Source organism: Notechis scutatus, chromosome 3 (genome assembly GCF_049901735.1).
Source record: "Notechis scutatus isolate UNSWTSFEM ecotype Mainland chromosome 3, rNotScu1.2, whole genome shotgun sequence".
NCBI lineage: Eukaryota > Metazoa > Chordata > Lepidosauria > Squamata > Elapidae > Notechis > Notechis scutatus.
In genome coordinates this window covers 27,776,942-27,799,612 of record NC_142011.1, presented here as the reverse complement: position 1 = coordinate 27,799,612, position 22,671 = coordinate 27,776,942, and the positions used below count along the sequence as shown (strand labels likewise).

Sequence of the window (22,671 nt, the reverse complement as noted above, 5' to 3'; positions counted from 1 at the left end):
TGCTATCAAAGTTGGGAAAACAATGGGGTTTTTGCAATTGAGGAAAAACTTTTCTTACACAGATTGTCCCTGTCATCTGGAGAAGCGATGCTTTATAGATAACTTGGGAGAAGGGACAAAATAAGCAAAAGCAGAAGAATATGATCCTAAATTGATAGCCAAAGAACAATTTGATTTTTTTTAAAATCATCTCAAGGAAATAAATGATTTTTGAAATAAATGATTTGAAAAGAAAATTACTCTTTTTTTAAAGTAAATGCAGGAATGTAAAGTATTCAAGGTCGTAGCTACTAGTGTTATGTGATTGCATCTGATCGGCCTTACAGACACACTGTCCCTTGCAAAGAGATATCACTTTCACCTCCAAAAAGTTTTCAGGCTTGGCTGACCTGACTCAATTAGCTGCTTCAAATGAAAAGAAGCTGCTAATTCCTGTGCATGTGTGGAAGTCTCTGCGTATGCAGACAAGGCACTCTTATTGTGTGAAACCAAATACAAAAGATGTTTCATAATGTTGCTTCTGAAGGCTTATTTAATCAAACAAACTTTTGCATACTCTTAACTTCAGTGCATTTGTAATGGCACTGAACTCTGGTGAAGAGTGCTGTATTCTATATTTTGAGCAGAGGTGGTATTCAGCAGGTTCTGACCAGTTCTGGAGAACCAGTAGCAGAAATTTTGAGTAGTTTGGAGAACCGGCAAATATCACCTCTGACTGGCCCCTGCCCCACCTATTCTCTGTCTCTTTTGTTGCCCTGCACAGAAGAACAGAGCTGGAAAGCAAGTTAGTGGGGTGGGGAGGAAATAGGATTTTGCAGTAACCTTCCCCCAGGAGTGGGGGGGAATGGGGATTTTGCGGTATCCTGCTGCTATGCCCACCAAGCCACACCACGCCCACCAAGCCATGCCAACAGAAGCGGTAGTAAAAATGTTGAATCCCACCACTGATTTTGAGCCCTGGTGACTCAGAGGTTAGAATGCATTATTGCCGGCTACCTCTGCCCATGGTCTGGAGTTCAATCCTGAGAGCTCAAGGTTGATTCAATCTTCCATCCTTCCTAGCCCAGTAAAATGAGTTTGTTGGGGGCAATATGTTGTCATTGTAAACCACTCAGAAAATGTTGTAAAGCACTATGGAGCGGTATGTAAGTCCCAGAGCTATTGCTATTGCTGTTTCTATTATAGGATAAGAGTGGCACTAGCACATTTCCAAAGGGTTTTGGAGGTGGGGTGTCAAAAAGTCAAGATGGCAGCTTTGATCACATAATCTTAACTTTTTTTTTACACATGACTCCACTCTGCATAAATATCCCTGATCTTTAGGTTACAGTCATTTAAAGCTGCATTCCCTCAGTGGTGCTTGCACATACTGGGCTTCAGATCCCATCATTCATAGCCAGAATGACTTTGCAGACTGTTAATGCAAGTAACTGCTACTTACTGACTGCCTTTAGAAACTATTCAAAGATATTCCACTGTTAAAAGAATAGCAGCTTTGTGACCCATCTTTGCATTTATGACTATTGCAGCATCCCTGCGGTCATGGGACACCATTTGTGCACTTCTGACAAGCATAATTAATGGAGAACATGGAAGTAAATGTGCAAGTCATGATTACATAATATTTTTGCTTACTCCTTCAGTGATATCCCTAATGGCCAAATGAGAAATGAAGGCCATTGTGAACACATTATTTTCTGCTTAGTGGTTGTAATGCTTAGCAATTGAGTTGCCAGTCCTAACTGTAGTCACCAAACAAGGGGTACCTATAATGGAGTAAAATGCTTTTGGGGGAAAAATGGACTGGAAAGCAATAGTTTCCATAATTATTTATTTGGCAAGTAAATAATCATCTGCAGAACTGTATTTTACAGAAGTGTATTCCCTCTGATCTTGTGGTGGCCATTCAGAAAAAGAAGCAAAGAAACAACAGCTTGGAAACTGGGTGGAGTTTAAGCAAACAGATGTCTGTGGAGATTCTCAGTCATCCAGCTCATGGTTGTTCCATTTTCATCTCTGAAGAAGCTTCTTCAATGAGAAGTGAAACATCTTCAAAGAAAAACCAGAAAGTCCTGTTGCCTCTTGAAAACGCACCTTTGGGACAAGCACACAGATGAAAAGTAGTTAACACATGAAGGAAGATGGACATCTAGTTCCTTATGATTCAGAATTCAGAAGCACTGAAGTGTTAATACCAAAGAAAAAAGACTTCAAAATCTGGAGGTGGACTAAAATTATTCACGTGGACTAAAATTATTCACGTGTCTTTCAATTTCTATAGTTTAAGTAGAAATAGAAGGCAATACCTCTTTTTTCCCAGTGTTCAAAATTTCCAGCCATTTTCATTCCATATTATGGTCTTCTTGATGGTAAGAATGAGTACCACTTCTTGAGTGGTAAGAATGCAATATTGCAGGCTAATTCTGCTGACTGCCAAAAGTTCGATCCTGAAGGGCCTTAAGGTTGACTCAATCTTAATCCTTCTGAAATTGGTTAAATGAGGAGCTGGACTGCTGGGGGCAATATGCTGATATTGTAAACCACCCAAAGAGTGCTATAAAGCACTATGGGATGGTATACACGTCTTAATGCTATTACTATGGCTATTCCCCGATATTATTCCAAGTTGTATTTAAATGTTACTGAGTTCCTATATCTGGATGAAATAGGATCTGTCAAGTTCCACCTTCTGAGAAAGAATATATTATTACAGGAGGTGACTGAAGTGACAGATTTCCAGAAATTTTAGACCTGATTTTTTTTCCTATAAGAAAAATGGGAGTGCAGTGGTTATTTTGGAAATATAGGTATAGGGCACATTTGGAATTTCGATAAGCCACAATTCTGACTGAGAGACATCTATTTTGCCTTTACCAAAGACCAGGACAGAGCAAAGTGTGGGCATCTTGGCCTCTTTAAGGGATAGTGCATAAGAAAGCTGGTTTGGCTAGAATATGCCTTATTGAAATAGAGATTCCATGATCACACCTAGAACCCAAATGCAAGGAATTCTGACCAGTCAAGGTGAAATGTTTTATGTAAGTGCCATTCTACTCCAAAAATAACTTGACAAGACCTACCAAGTCTTATCAAGCAAGTACTTCTCTAGTGTTTTTCTACATGGCCTAAACTTTCACTCACTTGCACTTTGTGGCACTGTGTGCTGCCTTTTTTTTTTTTTAATCTGTGAGTCAGTGTTGACTACTAGACAAATCCCTGCAGTTTTCTTGGAAATTTTTCAGAAATGCCTTGCCTCTTTCTTCTTCCTAAGACTGGGAGAAAGTGACTGGGTGGTGCCTTAACCATTACACCAAGCTGGCTCTCCAGTTTGGGCTATTTATATCCTATTTCTAATGCACATGCCTATAGAGATTGTCAAGACCCATAGCTATGAAGTAGGCTACTGGAAGTACAAGAACCCAAAATGCTGGTCTCCAGAACTTTGGAAATCTGTTTTCATTCCTTAACATCGAACATTCCAACATAGTAGTTCCCATACAAACATTCCCCATCAAATCCCTCCCCTTCATTAATATGCTTAGAATACAGAATAATAGAGTTGGAAGGTACCTTAGAGGTCTTCTAGTTCAACCCCCTGCTCAGGCAGGAAGCCCTATATACCATTTTAGACAAATGGTTGTGTAATCTCTTCTTTAAAACTTCCAGTGTTGGACCATTCACAACTTCTGGAAGCAAGTTGTTCCACTGATTAATTGTTCTACCTGTCAGGAAATTTCTCCTTAGTTCTAGGTTGTTCATCTCATTTGTGTTCAAATGACTTCAGTCTCTACAGGGCTGAGTTGGGCAGCCATATAAATTTGATAAACAAACAACAAATGAAAAGGCCATGCGACATGTGTAGATGCTTGAAGGGGGCAAACTTCCATGCAGGTAACAATACCTATATTGGTGAGAACCCTAATTTTTCCCTTTAAAAATCTCTGTGTTACACTTGTGCAAGACATTCTCAATGGGTTGACATCATCTGATTGATAATACAATAGCTGGGCTTATTACTAGTGATCATGTCATGAATCCTGTTTAATGAATGCATAGTGAGCATAATTATTAGAGCTAAAAAAATGGCAGGACAATATTTTAAAAATAGAATAAGATTGTAGAAACCTAATGATGTCTCTAATGCAGTGGCAAGTGCAGCTAACAACAATGATAAGAATGATGTGCTTATGGTGAAGTAGCAAAGCAAACCCAACCTTTTTTATTTGCTTCCCAACTTCAGACATGAGTACAAAAGTCTTATGTGGGTTTTATTATTTGTCCCCTGAAGACATTGATGTCTCATTTTCTTCTAAGGTAAAGCTAGTCTTTGGAGATCCAAAGATTCAGTAGTCATGTGTCTCCATACCAACACTATGGTCTCTTGACTAATTGTACTATCACCACATGTTAAATAAACAAAAGTGCATGGATGTTTTCCTCCTGAAATAATAGTATAGACCAAATTTGCCAGCCATTTTGCATGAGATTTAGCCTTCAAAGCTTTGATCTTCCAAGGGTGACTCAAGACTCTAAATAGGGCTATACACTCATTCACGAAATACTTGTAAGTTTCCAATTTGTGTCTCTCCTCTATGAATAAATACTGATTAGGGTTAGATTTCATTCTTGTTCAGAGCTGCGAGAGGGAGAGACATCTGACATTTTCTTGCTCAGTGAGGAAAGAAGAAAAGAAATGGACAACATAATGTGGAAACGAAATTTCACGAAGGTAGTAGTGTCACAAAAAACAGGAAAAGCCCAAGGGGAACATCAGGTCAGCCAGAAAACAAACTTACATAGGAAAAGGAATCAAATAAAAAGTATTAAAGAATCCCTATAGACAAAAGCCTAAGTAATTAAGAAAATTAGACAAATAGAAAAAGGAAACAAAAGATAATTTAGAAAACCCTTACAAACACAGGACATACCAAATAAACAAAACAAACAGACAAAAGACACAAAATATAAATTACAAAAGGGACAGACAAGAGATTGCCACAGAACAAATATGAAAAACTATCTTAAAGCTAAAAGAGATTACAGAAAACCAATAATACAATCTGGCCACCCCGCGGAGTTTGCCCTCCGGCGGAAATAAAGACAAACTCAAACAGGATTTGAAACATTAGGCACAAATACAAACACTCACACAAAATCAACTTACAAAGGGAGAAAAGGGTATAAAAACCAGGGACTTACCATAAGAAGCTAGCTAGCCCAGGAACGCAGACTTCTCGCTGTTCTCCGCCTTCCTGAAAAATAAAAAGATCCAGCTTTCAAGCAGTTGTCCGTATCCTTGCGCCGGAGCTCTCCCAATGGGAAAATCGAATCCTCGAAAGAAAGGCATTTTGACACCTTTCAACAATAATGAGCAAAATGTTACCAAATAATTAAAATGCAATTGTGTTGTAACCTCTTATGGAAACAACAATGTCTCTTTGTGTACAATTAACTCCAGGCTCCGGATTCATGATACAAACTGAAGCTTGTAAAAGCTCTGACCTCAATTCTGAAAGCTCAACAGACGTTTACAGACATCCATGGGAAGGGTAATATTTGCAGAAGATAAAATAAGCAAGGATTTCTCTTTGCCCTCTTCTTCTGCACACACACATGCACACACGCAGACATACAGACACAGATACAAAACCACACAAACAGTCATACAAAAACACAAGTTTTAAAATAGTCTCCTCTTGATGGCTAAGAATAATATATTATACATAAAAGCAAGTTTTTAAAAGAACAGAAATTCCTATGCAATGTGCAGAAATCTTAATGAGCATATAATGGTTGAAAAACCCCTCATTTCATTTTTTATATTTGGGCCAAAAAGGCTGTTAAAGTTTTTAATTCTTTCCTTCTCTTCTCCTTGCTATTCAAAAAAAGAATTCCACAAGACACATTGTGTAGCATCTACTAGAGTAAAGATCATTCTTTTTATTATTATTTTAATATTTTTAGTTGCGACTCAGTGAGACAAAACCAACTGATTGTTAATAGTAAAGGACTGACAGGGAAATGTGGAAGGCTATTCATTAAATAATTACAACTTTTAAATACAGAAATTTTTACAGCTCTTTAAGAAGCCGCAGAAGAAAAGTCCTGTAATTGCGAGGGGGGAGGGGCAGAAAAGAGGGAGAAAGAGAGAGGGAGAGAGAGAGAAATTCCTGGAAATGACAGCTCAACAGCACATCAATCATTCTGACAAGCAATTATCTGCTTAGTTTAAGATGAAAAAGCTGCTTGTGGGAGGAGCATGAATCATTTGGCAACTGTGCAAAGAAGCTACACATTCTTTCTAAACACATGTAGAGACCAGAGCCTTAATACAAAATACAGAAATAAGACAATCAGACCTTGGTCACTCCAGGGAAAGGCCAGTCAGACTCAATAAGATCCAGAGTAAGATTTGGAGAGACTGAGCTCCGTTGGCTGATACTGGCCTCAGTATCAGAGAAAACATAAATGAAAGTAACTTTTCAATGTATAGATTAGAAAGGACTCAAAATGCTATGCATTCTTTAGCATTATTGGAATGAAATATGCCAAATTTCTTAGAAATCAATCCAGGGTCTTATGAACTATGCTCTTTTTATAACCTGCTTTTGAGTTTTTTCCTTTTCAAGTAATAATGTTGTTATTTTGAAACAATGTGAATGGGACTTGCAATGAGAGTAGTCCTTTCAATAGGAAACAAGTATGACAAATTTCAGACTGATATACTGAGAAGAGAGTTCTGTGGAATAGGAAAAGTTCTTTTAAGAAATGGTGTGCTCTTTTCTGAAGGCAGCAGAGCAGCAACTGGAGTGTGGCAATATTATAAGGAGTTACATCATCCATCTTTTTCAGAAAACATATCTCTCAGGAGGCCAAGTTATTTAATACAACTTATAAAGAAATCTCACCAGGCTGCTCAGAGTAATGGATACTCCATCCATTCTCCCTACAAGACATTGAATTGCTCAACCAATGCTGGGTGGACCACCTGAATTATTGTAATTCAAGAGACATAGAATTCTTCTTTTTTGAATCATGGCAATTTATATAAAGGATATTGTTCATTGTCCTTGACAGAGATCTCGAGCTCTGGTTAAATAAATTAAGAACTATGTGGAAGCCCACAACTGGAATAGAGGAAGTTCTAATCAGCCTGCCCAACCCAACAAAATGAATGTTATTTTTCAATTATTCCTTTTCACCTGAGATTCCAGGATTTAGCTAGATCTCCTGTACATCTAGTACATTCCCAGTTCTGAAATTATGTAGAGATGGTTGACAATCATAATAACCAGTGATGGGATTCAAAAAATTTACTACCAGTTCTGTGGGCGTGGCAGGGGAAGGATACTGTAAAATCTCCAGTCAGAGGTGGTATTTGCTGGTTCTCTGAACTACTCAAAATTTCTTCGACCAGTTCTCCAGAACTGGTCAGAACCTGCTGAATACTCCCTCTGATAATAACATAAGGGTTTTTCTTTCTTCAGACTTTCACAGCCATTTCTGTTTTAAATTTGGGGCTAGCCTACTGCTGTGCCAGAATGGTTTTTTCTTCATCCTGATTGGTTGGGAGTCTTGGTTGGTCTTGGAGTTTGCTGTGTTCTGCTTGATTGGTGTTTCTAATATCTTCTGTCTGTTTTGTGTTTTTTTTTTTTTGTCTTGATTGGCTGGCAACATTGTGTTCCTGTATTGGAGGCTTTTAGTGCGGCTTGGCTCCGAGTAAATAGACAGCTATCATTTATCCAATGGCTCCCTAGGACACACCATCTACCGGAAAAAACACACACCAACCGCTACCTAAATGCACAATCCCATCACCACCCTGCACAGATCAACTCCGTAGCCAAGACCCTCATCTCCAGAACCAAATGCCTAGCTGACAAAGACCACCTGAGAACAGAACTACACACCCGCACTAACGTATTAATTTCCAATGGATTCCAAAGGAACACTATCACCAATCTAATGTGAAAAGTGATACCCCCCAAAAAAAAACAAGACACAGAACAAAACAGCGGTATCGCACTCCTCCCCTACATCAAAGGCACCACAGACAAATCAGCAAAATTCTCTACAAACACAATATCAGGACAGCCTTCAGCACTGACCAAAAAATAGCCAACATCCTAAGAAACCCCAAAGACAAGATCCAGCTAGAAAACCAAGGAGTTTATAAAATACCATGCAACAATTGCCCAGCCACATACATTGGACAAACCAACAGGAGAATAAATGCATGCATCACATAACACAAAAATGCAGTCAGAAGAGGAGAAAATACTTCCTCCCTCTTCCAGCACCTTAAAGCCACAGGACATGAAATTAATTTCGAAGGAACCAAATTAATATCCAACACTGAACACTCCAGCAAGAGGATAATCAGGGAAGCCATCGAGATAGAGAAACAACCCCATAACATGAATAGACGGGATGATACCTCCTGCCTACCAGACATCTGGAAGCTAGCCCTTACCAACAAACAAGTCCCAGCCACGAAAACCAACACCAGACCCAAAACAACACGGGACACCACTGCCAATCCCCCTCATCAGACCCAGGCCCAAGCCCATCCTATAAACGAAGAACAACCAACATCCAGAAAACAGACCACAGCTGCTTCACCAGCTGTTGCACCCTCCGACCCCAAAACCAAACAAGCTGACACATGCCAAGAACACAGACTGAGACCCCAAACTCGAAGCCAGACTAAAACCCAGAATGCTACATCACAGCCACCCGCTCAGGATATCGCATCAGAAAACTCAGGAAATTACACCACAAGAACTCAAAAAGTTGCAACACAGCAAATGACCCAGGATATCACAGCACAAGACCAAGGATACCACAGCAATAAGTCTCACAAGGTCATCACACAACCCATTACCCAAGCCGTTACTACACAGAAGGCTAATTGAAAAGAGATCAAAACACAAAGGACCCAGGAGATTACAGTGCAGGACCCAAGATACCACAACAAAAGAACTCGCAAGCCCATCACACAACCCATTACCCATTACCCAAGCTGTTAAAACACAAGAGGCTAATGGAAAAAAGATCACGACAAAAGAAACAATGCAGGAGATTACAGCACAAGATGCAGGATATCTCCACAACAAAACTCACAAGGCCATCACACAGCCCATTATACCAACATCAACTCCATCAACCAATCAAGAGGCAGCAGCACAGCCAACCAGCCCAGCACACCAGCCCCCACCACTAGTATTTATAGAGAGACGGCAGCTCCGATCACACACTGCTTGCACTGGCACGAAGCCGAAAGCACCAGCCTGAGGATGGCGAGTGAGACTTCACCAAAATGTTGCCAAGATACTCTTAATCTTACACGGGAAAAGACCCAAACACACCTAGACCTACACACACAGATTGAATTTTGAGTCTTTATAATATACTTTTTTATTTTGGCTGAAAATATTTGTTTCTGAAACTAACTTCAGTTTTTAGAATAGTTCTGTTTTGTGGTAAGAGATTACTATGGAAATCTCCCATAAGAACCTTTTCAAATTAAAAGGAACTTGAGAGTTCATAGCTCTTACTAATCCATGCATGCAATCAGCTCATCCAGCTCATCCTTTGGTGATTTCAAGGCTGCTTGCTGACCAAGGTCATGTCTTCATTAGTGATTTATACTGTCTTCTAGCATTATCAATTCATTGATGTGCTTATATAACTGTAATCTGTGATCATATTAAGAGCAACAGCGTTCTTTTCGCTGATGATGTAAAGCTATTCAACACCACAGACAAGACTACTACCCTCCAAAAAGACCTTGACTATGTATCAGAATGGTCAATCAAATGGCAACTTCAAATCTCAACAAATAAATGCTCTGTCTTACATATTGGCAGAAAAAATCAGAAAATAAAATACAAGCTAAATAGTCAAGACCTTGTTGAGGATCCAAACTTTGTCAAGGACCTTGGAGTACTCATCTCAAATGATCTAAGTGCTAGAACCCACTGTAACTACATAGCCAAAAAGGCATTAAGAGTTGTTAATCTAATCCTACGTAGTTTCTTCTCTGGTAATATCACACTACTAACTAGAGCATACAAAACATTTGCTAGACCTATACTTGAATACAGCTCATCAGTCTGGAACCCATATCATGTATCTGATATTAACACAATTGAAAAAGTCCAGAAATATTTCACAAGAAGAGTTCTCTGCTCCTCTACTCATTGCAGAATACCTTATGCCACCAGACTTGAAATTCTAGACCTAGAAAACCTAGAACTATGCCACCTCCAGTCCGATCTAAATATAGTATATAAAATCATACATTGCAATGTCCTACCTGCAAATGAATACTTCAGCTTCAATCATAACAATACAAGAGCACACAATAGATACAAACTCAAGGTTAACCGCACCAAACTTGACTGTAGAAAATAAGACTTCAGCAACAGAGTGCTCAATGTCTGGAATACTCTACCTGACTCTGTGGTTTCTTCCCCAAACCCCCAAAGCTTTAACCTTAGACTGTCTACTATTGACCTCACCCCCTTCCTAAGAGGCCTGTAGGAGGCATGCATAAGCGCACCAACATGCCTACCGTCCCTGTCCTATTGTTTTTTATTTTTCTTATAAGTATCTATCTCATGTATTCAAAACTATATTTATTCTTATACTTGTATCTTGTAAGGGATTGACAAATCAAATAAATACTAAAATCAGAGCAGGCTTTATATCACCTTAAGGATGGCTGGATGATTCTAAAGATTCTATAAGCTCCTAGTGAGGAAGAGCACAGAGAGGCGCTAGTCTTTCTCACATTTTTAGATGGTTATATAAGGCAGCAAAGAGAAGGTTGACTCCAACTGTCTTTTGCACATTACCATTGTGTTCATTAATTTTATTTGAGATGTATACGGCACTCCCAAATGATGGTAGCAATTTACTACACATGCAAAATAAACACAGACATTTAAAATTATTTTAAAAACAGCATGAACATCTCAAAAAAGCTGGAGTGACGAATGAGGTTATAGCTCAACCCTAAACAGAAATAAGGAGGTGACCTTGGCTCTTTTAAATCTTTTCTCAATTCTTTTAATTGTTTCCATGTCTAATTTTATAATGGAGCTCCTAATAGTTTATTGTGTCTTATCCCACAGATGTTACATTTTTAGTAAAATAACAAAATATAAAATGCAATGAGAGAAATATACTTGTTGGCCTACCAATTGCTCAAAGAGTCTCACTTTAAGAAAGGGAAAGGAACAGCTTTCCTCTCCCTCCCATGGAGTACAGTGAAATGAAATAATTGTGCCAGGGCTGGCATGCTCTGAAAACATGCCTTCAGTATTATATATCAGTAAAATGAATGAGGTTTTAATTGGGACATCCCACCTACACATGGCTTTTGTCTAGTACTGCAAAGCAGAATATCTGGTAAACTACTACTGACCCTTGAGGACTCAGTGGCTTTGGCAATCTTAAATATTTTCCTTCGAACAAGGATCTGTCTCTAAAGGCCATTCTATAAAAGTCCTTCTAGCTTGACTTCAACTGTATCCCAAATGGACTAGACCAAAACTTGTTCAGGCAATAGTTCTTATTTCAGTATCCATTTACCCTGGAACAATAAAGATTGAAATAGCAAAATATAGCACATTATGAAATTGAATCATCTATATATTTTTATAACTGAATATCTGTATAAGGCATTGCAGGGACCGTTTTTTCACATGCTATCACTGCTGAACACAGTATTTAATGTCTATGTATTCATGTTGTATGGCTGTAGTATCATTATTATCCTTCTTATCTTCCTTATTACCCCCTCTTATTGGTATTATGATGAATATTATTACTCTGTTGCTTTGCATGTATACTGAGAACTTCTGCACCAGAGACAAATTCTTTGTGTGTCTATTCATACTTGGCCAAATAAAGTATTCTGCTCTGTACTCCTCTGCTCTGTTCTATTCATATTTCCCCTCAATATCAAACCCATGCATAGAATGGTGTGGTAGCCTAGTGATGAAGGTGCTGTCTTCCCATTCAGAAGGTTAAGAGTTCAATCCTAGGCAGTGGCAGATGTTTTTCTCCTAGCGCGTAAAGAAAAAAATATCTGCTGCAAACTCTGTTCCATCGCCAGAACAAAGTAGACTCGAGACCGGAGTTGAGTTCAACTCTTTATTTAACTATCAGTAACTTCAACTAAACTCGAGCTGCGGCAGCCTCTTTTATAGCGGCTGCTCGCGGCTCGCAACCAATGGCATTATTTTAAACCTCCCGCTGTTTGGGCGGCCAATCATAATCCGTTGTTAGCCACCAATCGCTAGGTGGTAGTGATTGACCAATCGGAACGTAGTATTACGAGTATGCAAATGTCTATATACAACAAACTCCATATAGGCATCAAGAAGGGTATGCAGCCAAGTACTCACCTCCATCCAGTCATTGCCACTCTACGCCAAATAGGGACTACAGGATCATAAAAAGGGAGTTAGTATGAAACCCTTACATGGCCTAAATTCCTGTTTCTCTTGATACACTAGTTTTCCATTTGGGGAATGGAATATCCTATAGCTTGGAATATCCTATAGTTTAACTGCATTAGATTCAGAGCACTTGGAAGCAGAGCTATTAATGCTTAGAAAAACTGCAATGAGCAGCTCTATTTCTAAGGCCTAAGGCAATGCAGCAATATATAACGTGAACAAACTTCCAGCTTTCTCATATATAAATTGAATATATGTGAAATAGATATCTCAGATCAAGACATCAAGGTAACCTTATCACATAGGCCCAGAATCTGTCAATGGGAAGCAAGCTTGTTATGTGAATAGCTGATTGCTTAATTATTACTCCCTCAGCTCCTCTTCTGAAGCGTGAAGTTAAAAAGACCAGGCCAAGGCATTCTGTAAAGGTCAAAACTCTCCTTTTTCTTGGTCGTATAAGAATCATACTACAGTAAAAGGATATTCTATGTCCTTTCCCTTTTCTCTTTCTTTCCATTTTTGTATTATTGAAAGCTTTTGACAGTGATCTCACTTTCTACTATTATGCACATACTACTATCAGTGTAAATGTTAAAGATACACAAATAATAAAGTACTTAGGCTAGTAGAACAGCTAGCTTTACACTCTTAACCCCTGGCTTCATTTTACAAGCATGGTAACTTAGCAGTACAGCACATGCTTTGCATGCAGCAGGTTTCAGATTCATTTTCAATTTTAAACATAAAACTGAAGATGGGAGTACACAGTGATGAGCCATGGTGGTGCAGTGGTTAGAGTGCAATACTGCAGGCTACTTCTGCTGCCTGCCGGATGCCTGCAATTTGGCAGTTCAAATCTCATTAGGCTCAAGGTTGAACCAGCCTTCCATCCTTCCAAAGTTGGTCAAATGAAGACCCAAATTGTTGTAAACCACTTAGAGAGAGGTGTAAAGAACTGTAAAGTGGTATTTAAGTCTAAGTGCTATTGCTAGTGCTACAGACTGCAGATCTCAAAGAGATGAATAAGATTTTCAAAGCCATTCAAATGTTGCTGCCAAATAGTAAGTTTTAATGTAAGAAAGGGAAGAAATAATAAAACATGGAGAGAATCATAATTAACTATTGTTAATTAGTTGTATTGAGAATCATTTTTGATATGGTGGTTAAAGATTGGGCTAGAGACAGTGACTTCAAATTTTGCCTTAGGCACAAAGCCAATATTTTTCTCTCACGGCACTGGGAAGAAGACACTGCTGAAAATATTGCCAAGAAAACAAGTCCATGCAGTCATTTCAGCAGTCAAGATTGACTTGAAGGCACAGGCACACATAGATATTAACTCTATTAATTTAATGTAAATTAATTCGAAGTAATTTAATATAAATTCAGTTAATACAATCACTGACAAATAACATGTAAGAAGTTGTTCTCACATGGACAGTGAGAAACAAGATGATATTAATTCTGATGAGATTTATATTTCCTGTCACAGTATTTGCTGAAAATCTTTTGTGAAAGGCTTCCTACTTTCTTCAATAAATATTAGTCATTTTTAGTTCTTGAATTTCCTTGTGGGGTTATCTAAGTCAGCAGTCCCCAACCTTTCTGTCTTGGCAGCTCAATGGGATGGGGAGATGGTTGTGTGTGAGTGGCAGGTGCACAAATGGAGCTTCAAGCACAAGTAAAGGCACTCACCACTCACATAAGTGGAGCTGTGCGAGCATGCACATGCTCATCCACCACTTGTACGGGTCCAGTTTTAAACCGGCTGCAGCCCATAAGTGGAACATGGGGACCCCTGATCTAAGTGGCTGCAGTCTTGTTTCCTGCTGTTGCCTGGCATAACAAATTATTTGTCCTTGCTTTGCTTGCTTATTGAAGGGAAGTGCTTGTCCATCCAGTCTAGAGCTAGTGTGGCCCTCAGCCTGAAACAGGTCATTCATTCTTCATATAAAAGGAAAGGTGAAGGATTGGGGGAGGGGGAGACTTTTCCAAAGAGATAGTAGTCCAATTTTTTGTAAGGCAGCATGAGATGGATTAGAAAGCACATTTGTTCACTGAAAATATTTACTGAGTAACAGCATTAATGAATTAAAAGAGACAGAGCCCTCAAATTCTTTCTACTTTTAAAAAGAGACATTTCGTTGCCCTAGTTCTTTGGGCTAGAAGTAGGATAATAATAACTGGAACTCAGCAACACACAGGAGCAAAGAACAAACAAGGAAGAACACAGGGTTTAACAGTTACAGATTTTTGATTTGGCATGTAACAATTTTGATTTAATATACAATTACTGGGTATCTCAGACATAAGGCTGGTTTGATTATTTTATTTTGAAGTAACTATGGTTGTTATATTCATAACTTTTGTATTCTCTTGTCCTCTATTGGCTAAGATTTAGTTTCAACAATTGAATCAATTCACGTCATCAGTCTTATCTAATTTCATGGTTCCATTTAATTGGGAAATTGAGCCATATCAATTTTCCAGATCTCTTAAGAAAAAAAGCTTTTTGTTTTTGCAAGACAGTCCTGTTCCGACCAAGGCTTCCTGAGACCGTAATTACCGTATATGCCGGCGTATAAGACGACCCGGCGTATAAGACGACCCCCCAACATTTCCACTCAAAATATAGTTTGTTATATACTCGCCCCCTCTTCCGCACGCCTTCCACTTTTGCACTTTTTTTTTTTTGAGGCACTTTTGTGCACCGTGGAAACGAATCCCGTGAAGCCGAAAGGAGCAGCCAGCCTTCTCCCAGCTCCCAAGGAAAGCGAGGCTCGCACCGCCCGGGCTCCGCTGAGGTATCCGGCTGGGGCTGTCAGGAGTTGTTACCGCTGGCGCGGCTCCGCGCGGCTCCAGTCCCGCGTTGCCTCGGGAAGGGAAAGGCAAAAAGGAAGAGCCGCGGCGGCGCTTTGTAATGGCAGCAGCGGCTCCTGGTTTTGCCTTTCCCTTCCCGAGGCAACGCGGGACTGGAGCCGCGCGGAGCCGCGACAGCGGTAACAACTCCTGACAGCCCCAGCCGGATACCTCAGCGGAGCTCGGGCGGTGCGAGCCTCGCTTCCTTGGGAGCTGGGAGAAGGCTGGCTGCTCCTTTCGGCTTCACGGGATTCGCTTCCATGGTGCGCAAAGTGCCTCAGCCGCGGGCAGCCGCAGTGCTTCCCAATTACTATTTGCCGGCATATAAGACGACCCGGCATATAAGACGACCCCCCCAATTGGAGGCATGTTTTTCAGGGCAAAAAAGTCATCTTATACGCCGGCAAATACGGTAAGTACACACTTAGTTAAAACAACTCTTGTTTTATTTCAGCGCTGGGAATTATGTTCATTCCCAGCCTGTAATGAGTCCCAAACAGTCCCTTGAGATAAGTACCCACCTTTCTCTCCTTTGAATTGCTGCCAACAACTAAAGTGCCAAATGAACTATGAAAAAGCAACTGAAGTACAAAGTCCACACAGAGCTTCAAGGATTAATCTGAATTAACAGATTTGCATGTCCTTTATACCTTATGGGAGGGGCAATAACCTCTATGCCTTACTCCTGAGTTGCCCCTTTTGTCTCAGCTGCTCTTGCCTTCTAGCAGCTCCGCACACATGCACACTGGGAACAGGCACCCCTTGTTCCTCTGCATCGCTGCGGCCAGACTCCAGAGGCTCCGGAGTCAGCACACCATTCCCAGATGGTCCTGGCCCCATCTCTGTATCAGATGCAGTACCCTCATCCGAGTCCTCTCCAGACTCCTAGATTGATCCCTGTCTTCCCCACTGTCTGATTCCACTGTAGCACAGGCTGCCAGTGAACCACAACAAGTCCCCTTTCAAATAATGTAATAAGTACAGAGGCTTCCTTCTTAAATTGACTATTTGAGTAATAAATGAACTTGATTCAAGGGTTCAGCTGAATTAGATCTTTGAAGTGAAACTTTACACAAATGTACCACATAATAGAAATAGCTCATTATCTGGTAAACGGAAGAACATGATAAAGTGAGTTATTCCAAAATGTTGAGTCCATCTGTCAGTCATGACAACTAAACTTGGAGATGGTCTTTCTCCTTTTGAAGATGAATTTGTTAGTGTTCAAATTTTTGCTGTTCCTGGATTATATTCAGTATTTGTCAATGTCACATAATTTTGGAATGGATTGTTTTTCTCAAGTGAAATTCCTAAATTTCTTATTTTGATACTAAAATCATTACATTGTCAAAAAAAAGGAGAAGTGCTAGCTAATTTGCCAATTTTCTGTCAGATTTTATCTGCTGTTGGTATAATAATCCACTAAACAGCATTTCATGAACATCACATCTAAGACTTAAATCCTATTGAGATACATGTTAGTAATATGTGAAGCCCAGCAGCAAATGTTAAACCTGACATGTTAGAGGAAGATTTAATCCTTCTGTACAAATGGTGAAATTCAAAAGAAGTCTAGACATCACTTGGTCTATTTCCATCTTTTGCTGTAGGAAGCTTTTCAGCAAAACCATTATTAGTTTGTTGACACTAGGATGCAAATGAGATATATGATTGCAGAATACATACAAATATTGGACCGCATTTAATAACATTAGGTTTTTTTTTTCAGACAATAAACTAGAGACTTTATTTGTTTTGTGTATACTTGATCATTTGGTCCTGATAGAGCATATCTAAAGCATAACCTGCTTGCAATATCAATTTTCAATTAATTGCTAGACAATTAATTAAAAGATTATTGTCTTTTCTCAGAAATATAATATAAGATTTTTTTTAAAAAAAATCCACATTATAACATAATGTGTTGAAGCAAATTTACTTCAGTCTGCTGCATATTGGAAAATTTCATTAAGTGAAATTCAAAGATATTTGTTGAAGGTTGCCTGTATTTGCTTCCTCTCAAAACCTACTATGCAGCCTAATCCACCATACTTATTTTATACAACAAATGTGGTAAACCCTTTGCACTGCTTATTCCTTTCCCTTTTAGTATTAAACTGACAATGGGCCAAACAGTTTATGGATTGTAATTTTAGAATAGTTAGAACATGTATAATTGACAGACTGGAATTTATCATATATTTTAGTTGTTATTTATTATGTTATACTAGAATTTTTAATTGTATATTTACTGAGTGTTTTACTGGGTATTTTTATTTGTTCTGGTCTCTGGTCTATGACCATACTAAACTAAATTATAATTACTAGACAGCCAGTTTATGAAATAAAGGGAGTTAAGAGTGGAATGAAACATGAGAAAACCAGCTCTTTGGAAGATTGAAACTTAAAATTCAAGAATTACAAATATTTGCATTTTAAAGCCAAAATACCAAAAGAAGAGAATATTTGTAGGTCAGCGGTTGAACTATAGGATCCTTGGTGCTCTCTGAGCTTGGTGATTTTCTTGCAGATATTTCATTACCCAAACTAGATAACATTATCAGTGCTGTTATAATATATTTTCATCTCTCTGCTATGAGATCCTTCCCAGATATTATGTTCAAATATGCTATTTGGCACTTTATAATTGATTTTCTCTTTGATGCTTTTATTTTTTCTCTTGTGAGTCTGAAAATCTATTCCCCCGATAACAATGCTAGTTAGATTTCACAGGATTAAAATGTTGAAAAGAAACTAAAAAGAACCTGCATAATTTCTGGTTAAGATAGTAGCTATTGTTTGGCCTTGTTATATAGTAGGTTTATTAAAATATATGAATTTATACCAGTAAAAATTGTTTAACTGGATTCTGGTAAAGAGTCAAATGTCAAGAGTTGATTCTTTTCATAATTCCCAATAATATTAACAAAATAGGTAGCAATAGCTAGCTATCACTCTATGTGTAAGAATTACATGAAAGAATGAGAGCTAAAATAAATCTTAGGGTGAAACTCCCAAATGGATTTTCTAAATTTAAACTTGATTAAAGATGGGAGCAGGAATTTATTTAATTCACATTTTGCATATTTGAATCAATGCATGAACCAAAATTAGTTGTCATTTTAAATATATATGCAAATGTTGCAATGCATATCCCCAACAATTAAAAAATATATTAAGAAAACAATTGTGCAAAATTGCATATGCCCTTTGTAGAAAAATAAGTGAGATACTCAAAACATTATTGGGGGAAAAATAACAATAATATATTTTATGTTTGTACCTACAGTATATTGATCTTGTGTAAGCATTTACATGCAAGCCTCTTCTTTAAAAGAATGTTTAGTGCATTTCATATGGTTACAAAAATGAGAATAAGGAAGAAACAAAATCGACTAGATTGCTCATTCCTATTTCCTATTTATTTATTTTTTATTTTAGTTTTTCTTTTCTGGTTTCATTCTTCGTCGATTAAAAATTTGGGGAGTGGAATTGTTTCTGTTATTAAACAATAATACAAAGAACAAAAAAGAAAAAAATCACATGTATGATTGGTGTTCTTGGAAACTTAAGGAATTATCCAAGTAACATAAGATATAAGATGTACCCAGCAACTTAGGAGAATGGGGCTGTAAATCTACTGCTGATATAGCCAAAATATCTATTAAACACAAAAATGTGTTTAATCTGTTTGTTATTCTGCCTTAATGATGCATTAACTTAAAAAATTATTACATAGAATTGATCTTTATATCTGATAAAATAGATATTTTGTCAGTTTTCCTATTCTTTTTCCTCAGTATTGCCACATCTATAAAAAAATATTTTCATTTTAATTACTGTTAATAGTTGATGCATTTGCATTCTAGACAGCAATTAGTTTGTATGTGAAAATCCTATTATTGTGGTTGATCGCTCAGTCAGCCAGTTATTTAGACTGGATTTAGCATTTTTATTCTCTTATCAAGTCTTTCTCAAGGATGTAAGCTTTTCAAAGTAAAGCTGCCTTTTGCAATTGACTGGTGGTGATTTTATCAATGTTGATGGTGTTTAAATGGGGCTCCAGATATTTTGGGATTGCACCCAAGGTGCCTATTACTATAAATATTATCTTTGCTTTTGTTTCCCACAGTTGTTCTACTTCTCTTTGCATTTTATGATTTTTCTCCAATTCTTTCTTTTCTATTCTGCTAACCTAACCAAGGACCTAGGAGCTGTTAAGGTAGCGTTGGATTATTATTATTATTATTATTATTATTATTATTATTATTATTATTATTATTATTATACACAAAAACAACAGTGTACACAACAAACAAGATGACTATGCTGAGTTTCGTATCACAAATCGCTAGTCAAACACTTCCCAAGCATTTAGGACTATGTGATATATCGGCAGATTATGCGAGCAGATCCCAGTAAGGTGGCCTTCTGCAGCTGACCAATGGTGATCTTGTCAGCGCCAATTGTTTTTAAGTGCTTGCCTAGGTCTTTAGGCACAGCACCCAGTGTGCCGAGTACCACTGGAACCACCTGCACTGGTTTATGCCAGAGTCTCTGCAGTTCGATTCTCAAGTCCTGATTTCTGGTAATTTTTTCAAGTTGTTTCTCGTTGATTCTGCTATCACCAGACATGGCAATGTCAATGATCCACACTTTTTTCTTCTCCACAATCGTGATATCTGGGGTATTGTGTTCCAGAACTTTGTCAGTCTGTATTCAGAAGTCCCACAGTAGTTTTGCATGCTCATTTTCCACTACTTTTTCAGGCTTATCATCCCACCAGCTCTTTGCTACAAGCAGATGGTAGCTGTGACACAAGTTCCAGTGGACCATCTGAGCGACTGTGTTGTGACATTGTTTGTAGTCAGTCTGAGCTATTGTCTTGCAACAGCTCAGTATGTGATCAATGGTTTCATCTGCTTCTTTGCAGAGTCTGCATTTGGGGTCATCAGCAGATTTTTCTATTCTGGCCTTAATTACATTCATTCTGATGGCTTGTTCTTGGGCTGCAAGAATCAGGCCTTCTGTTTCTTTCTTCAGTGTTCCGTTGCTCAGCCATAACCAGATCTTTTCCTTATCTACTTTTTCTTGGATCTTTTCAAGCAACTGTCCATGCAGTGCTTTGTTACACCAGCTGTCAGCCTGAGTTTGCATAGCTGTTTTTCTATATTGATTCTTGGTTTGCTGCACTTTGAGCAGCTTCCTCTTGTTGACCCCCATCAACCCTGGTTCAACACTGTCTTTCACATAATCTGCCAGAGCATGCTTCTCTTCTTTGACTCTTCTTCTGTCTGCTTCACTTGCAAAAGTCCTCTGCTGCCTGCTTTTCTGGGCAAATATAACCTGTTGACATCACTACACGGGTGCAGCGCATAGTGTACGGTCATCAGTTTTCTTGTTTTCCTATCCAAACTGTCCAGCTCTGCCTGTGTTCAGTTTATGATCCCAGCAGTATATCTGATGACGGGTATGGCCCAGGTATTTATAGCCTTGATGGTGTTACCGCCATTCAGTTTGCTTTTTAGAAGTTTTCTGACCCTTTGTACGTATTCTTTGCTGATCACATTTTTCACTTGTCCGTGCTTGATATTATCCAGCTGCAGTATGCCCAGGTATTTGTAGGCTTCAGGTTGGTGGCACTTGATGGTTTGTCCATTGGGCATTTCAATTCCATCACTTTCTACGATCTTCCCTTTCTTCAGTGCCACTGTGGCGCATTTGTCCTGGCCAAACTCCATGATGATGTCAATGCTGAAAATTCGAACTGTATTGGTCAGTGACTGGATTTCAATTTCTGATTTTCCATATAACTTCAGATCATCTATGTACAGCAGGTGAGAGATTTTCTGTGAATTTTTAGTAGTTTGATAACCCAGGTTAGTTTTCTGTAAAATTGTTGACAGGGGGGTCATAGCGATGATGAATAGCAGAAAACACCCTGGAAAATCCCTCTTTTGATGTTGACCAGTCCGTATTATTATTATTATTATTATTATTATTATTATTATTATTATTATTATTATTATTATTATTATTATTATTATTATTATTATTATTATTATTATTATTATTATTGTTATTATTATTCCAGCCAGGCTGGCATGATAACCTTCTAGTATAGAAGCATACATGGGAGGAAGATGTTTGAAAGGGTTCTTTTTCCCTATATGCTACAGTCAAACCAGCAACAACAAAATGAAATGATGCTAACAGGCAGGTGGAATTCTATATACCACCCCATAGTGCTTTACAGCACTCTCTGGGCAGTTTACAGTGTCAGCGTATTGCCTCCTATAATCTGGGTCCTCATTTTACTAACCTTGGAAGGATGGAAGGCTGAGTCGACCTTGAGCCTGATCATAAACAAACTCCAGGCTATGGGCAGAGTCAGCCTGCAATACTGCATTCTAACTACTGCACCACCAAGCCTCTAGAGGGCTAGAGAAAAGGAAAGAGACAAAGAGAAACATCATAAGGAGAAAGCAATGTAGAGAAAAATTCAGAAGATGGATTAGAAAGGAATAAATGAAGGGTTTACAGAAAGGTAATGAGGAAAAACAGGGTTGCACAAATGGTTTTCCTCTTTATTTCTCACCACAATCAGTCCTTCAACATCTGGATTTAGGCTAAAGGGTTTTGAATTCTCAGAAAGTGTGATGTTTCAGGCATGTGATGACTAGGATTTCTCATTCTTTAATCAAATTAAGTGGTCACTGACAGCTTTAGTAGTGGTGCTTCCAAAATTCTCATTGTGTGACTTGATGTCTGGATTTTGATTTTCAAATTACCTAATCTTGTTCCTGAGATGAAATTAATATATAGGGACTCACCCACTGATTCACTTTACATTTCAGAATTGTTTAAAAAATGCTACCTATGCAGAGAAAAATACAGCTTTCGCCTCCTTCTCATCTGCATCTTTGCTTCTATGGCTTACAAATTAAATATATGCATAATGACAAAGCACGAGAAGAATAACTATGGGAAGAAGAACAAGTCAACAAATTATACTGGATGAACCAGTTCAATCCACAATAGTTTACCTATTGTCAATAACAATACCATACAGGATGCAAGAAACTAAAAGATGCTACAAGCCATATTCCTTTTTCATCTACAAAACCCAGATATTCTCGCTGTATTTATTTCATTTTACTAATGCAAATTGCCCAAAAACATTATTGCATGACATTTATTGTTTTTACTTATTTCATTTTTAGACTGCCACCATCCTGAAGGAATCTCAGTGGTCCACAAGATAAACTGTATAATAAAACAATATACAATAAAAAGAAGGTACACAAATGATAGAGTACAAACCAATTAAAAATATAGTTAG

At 38.3% G+C, this 22,671-nt stretch overlaps 1 long non-coding RNA gene and 1 pseudogene across 1 annotated transcript in view; both read right to left on the bottom strand.

Annotated features, from left to right (window-relative positions):
* Nucleotides 1-1,814: 1,814 nt before the first annotated feature.
* The window catches only part of LOC148131122 (uncharacterized), a 114,353-nt gene continuing 93,496 nt past the window's right edge, over nucleotides 1,815-22,671 (bottom strand). The window contains exons 2-3 of the long non-coding RNA XR_015748322.1: nucleotides 5,200-5,252; nucleotides 1,815-2,094 (exon numbers count right to left, since the gene is read on the bottom strand). This is a non-coding gene — a long non-coding RNA (uncharacterized LOC148131122). The remainder of the gene's footprint in view (nucleotides 2,095-5,199; nucleotides 5,253-22,671) is intronic.
* On the bottom strand, nucleotides 19,710-20,719 carry LOC148131124 (uncharacterized; annotated as a pseudogene).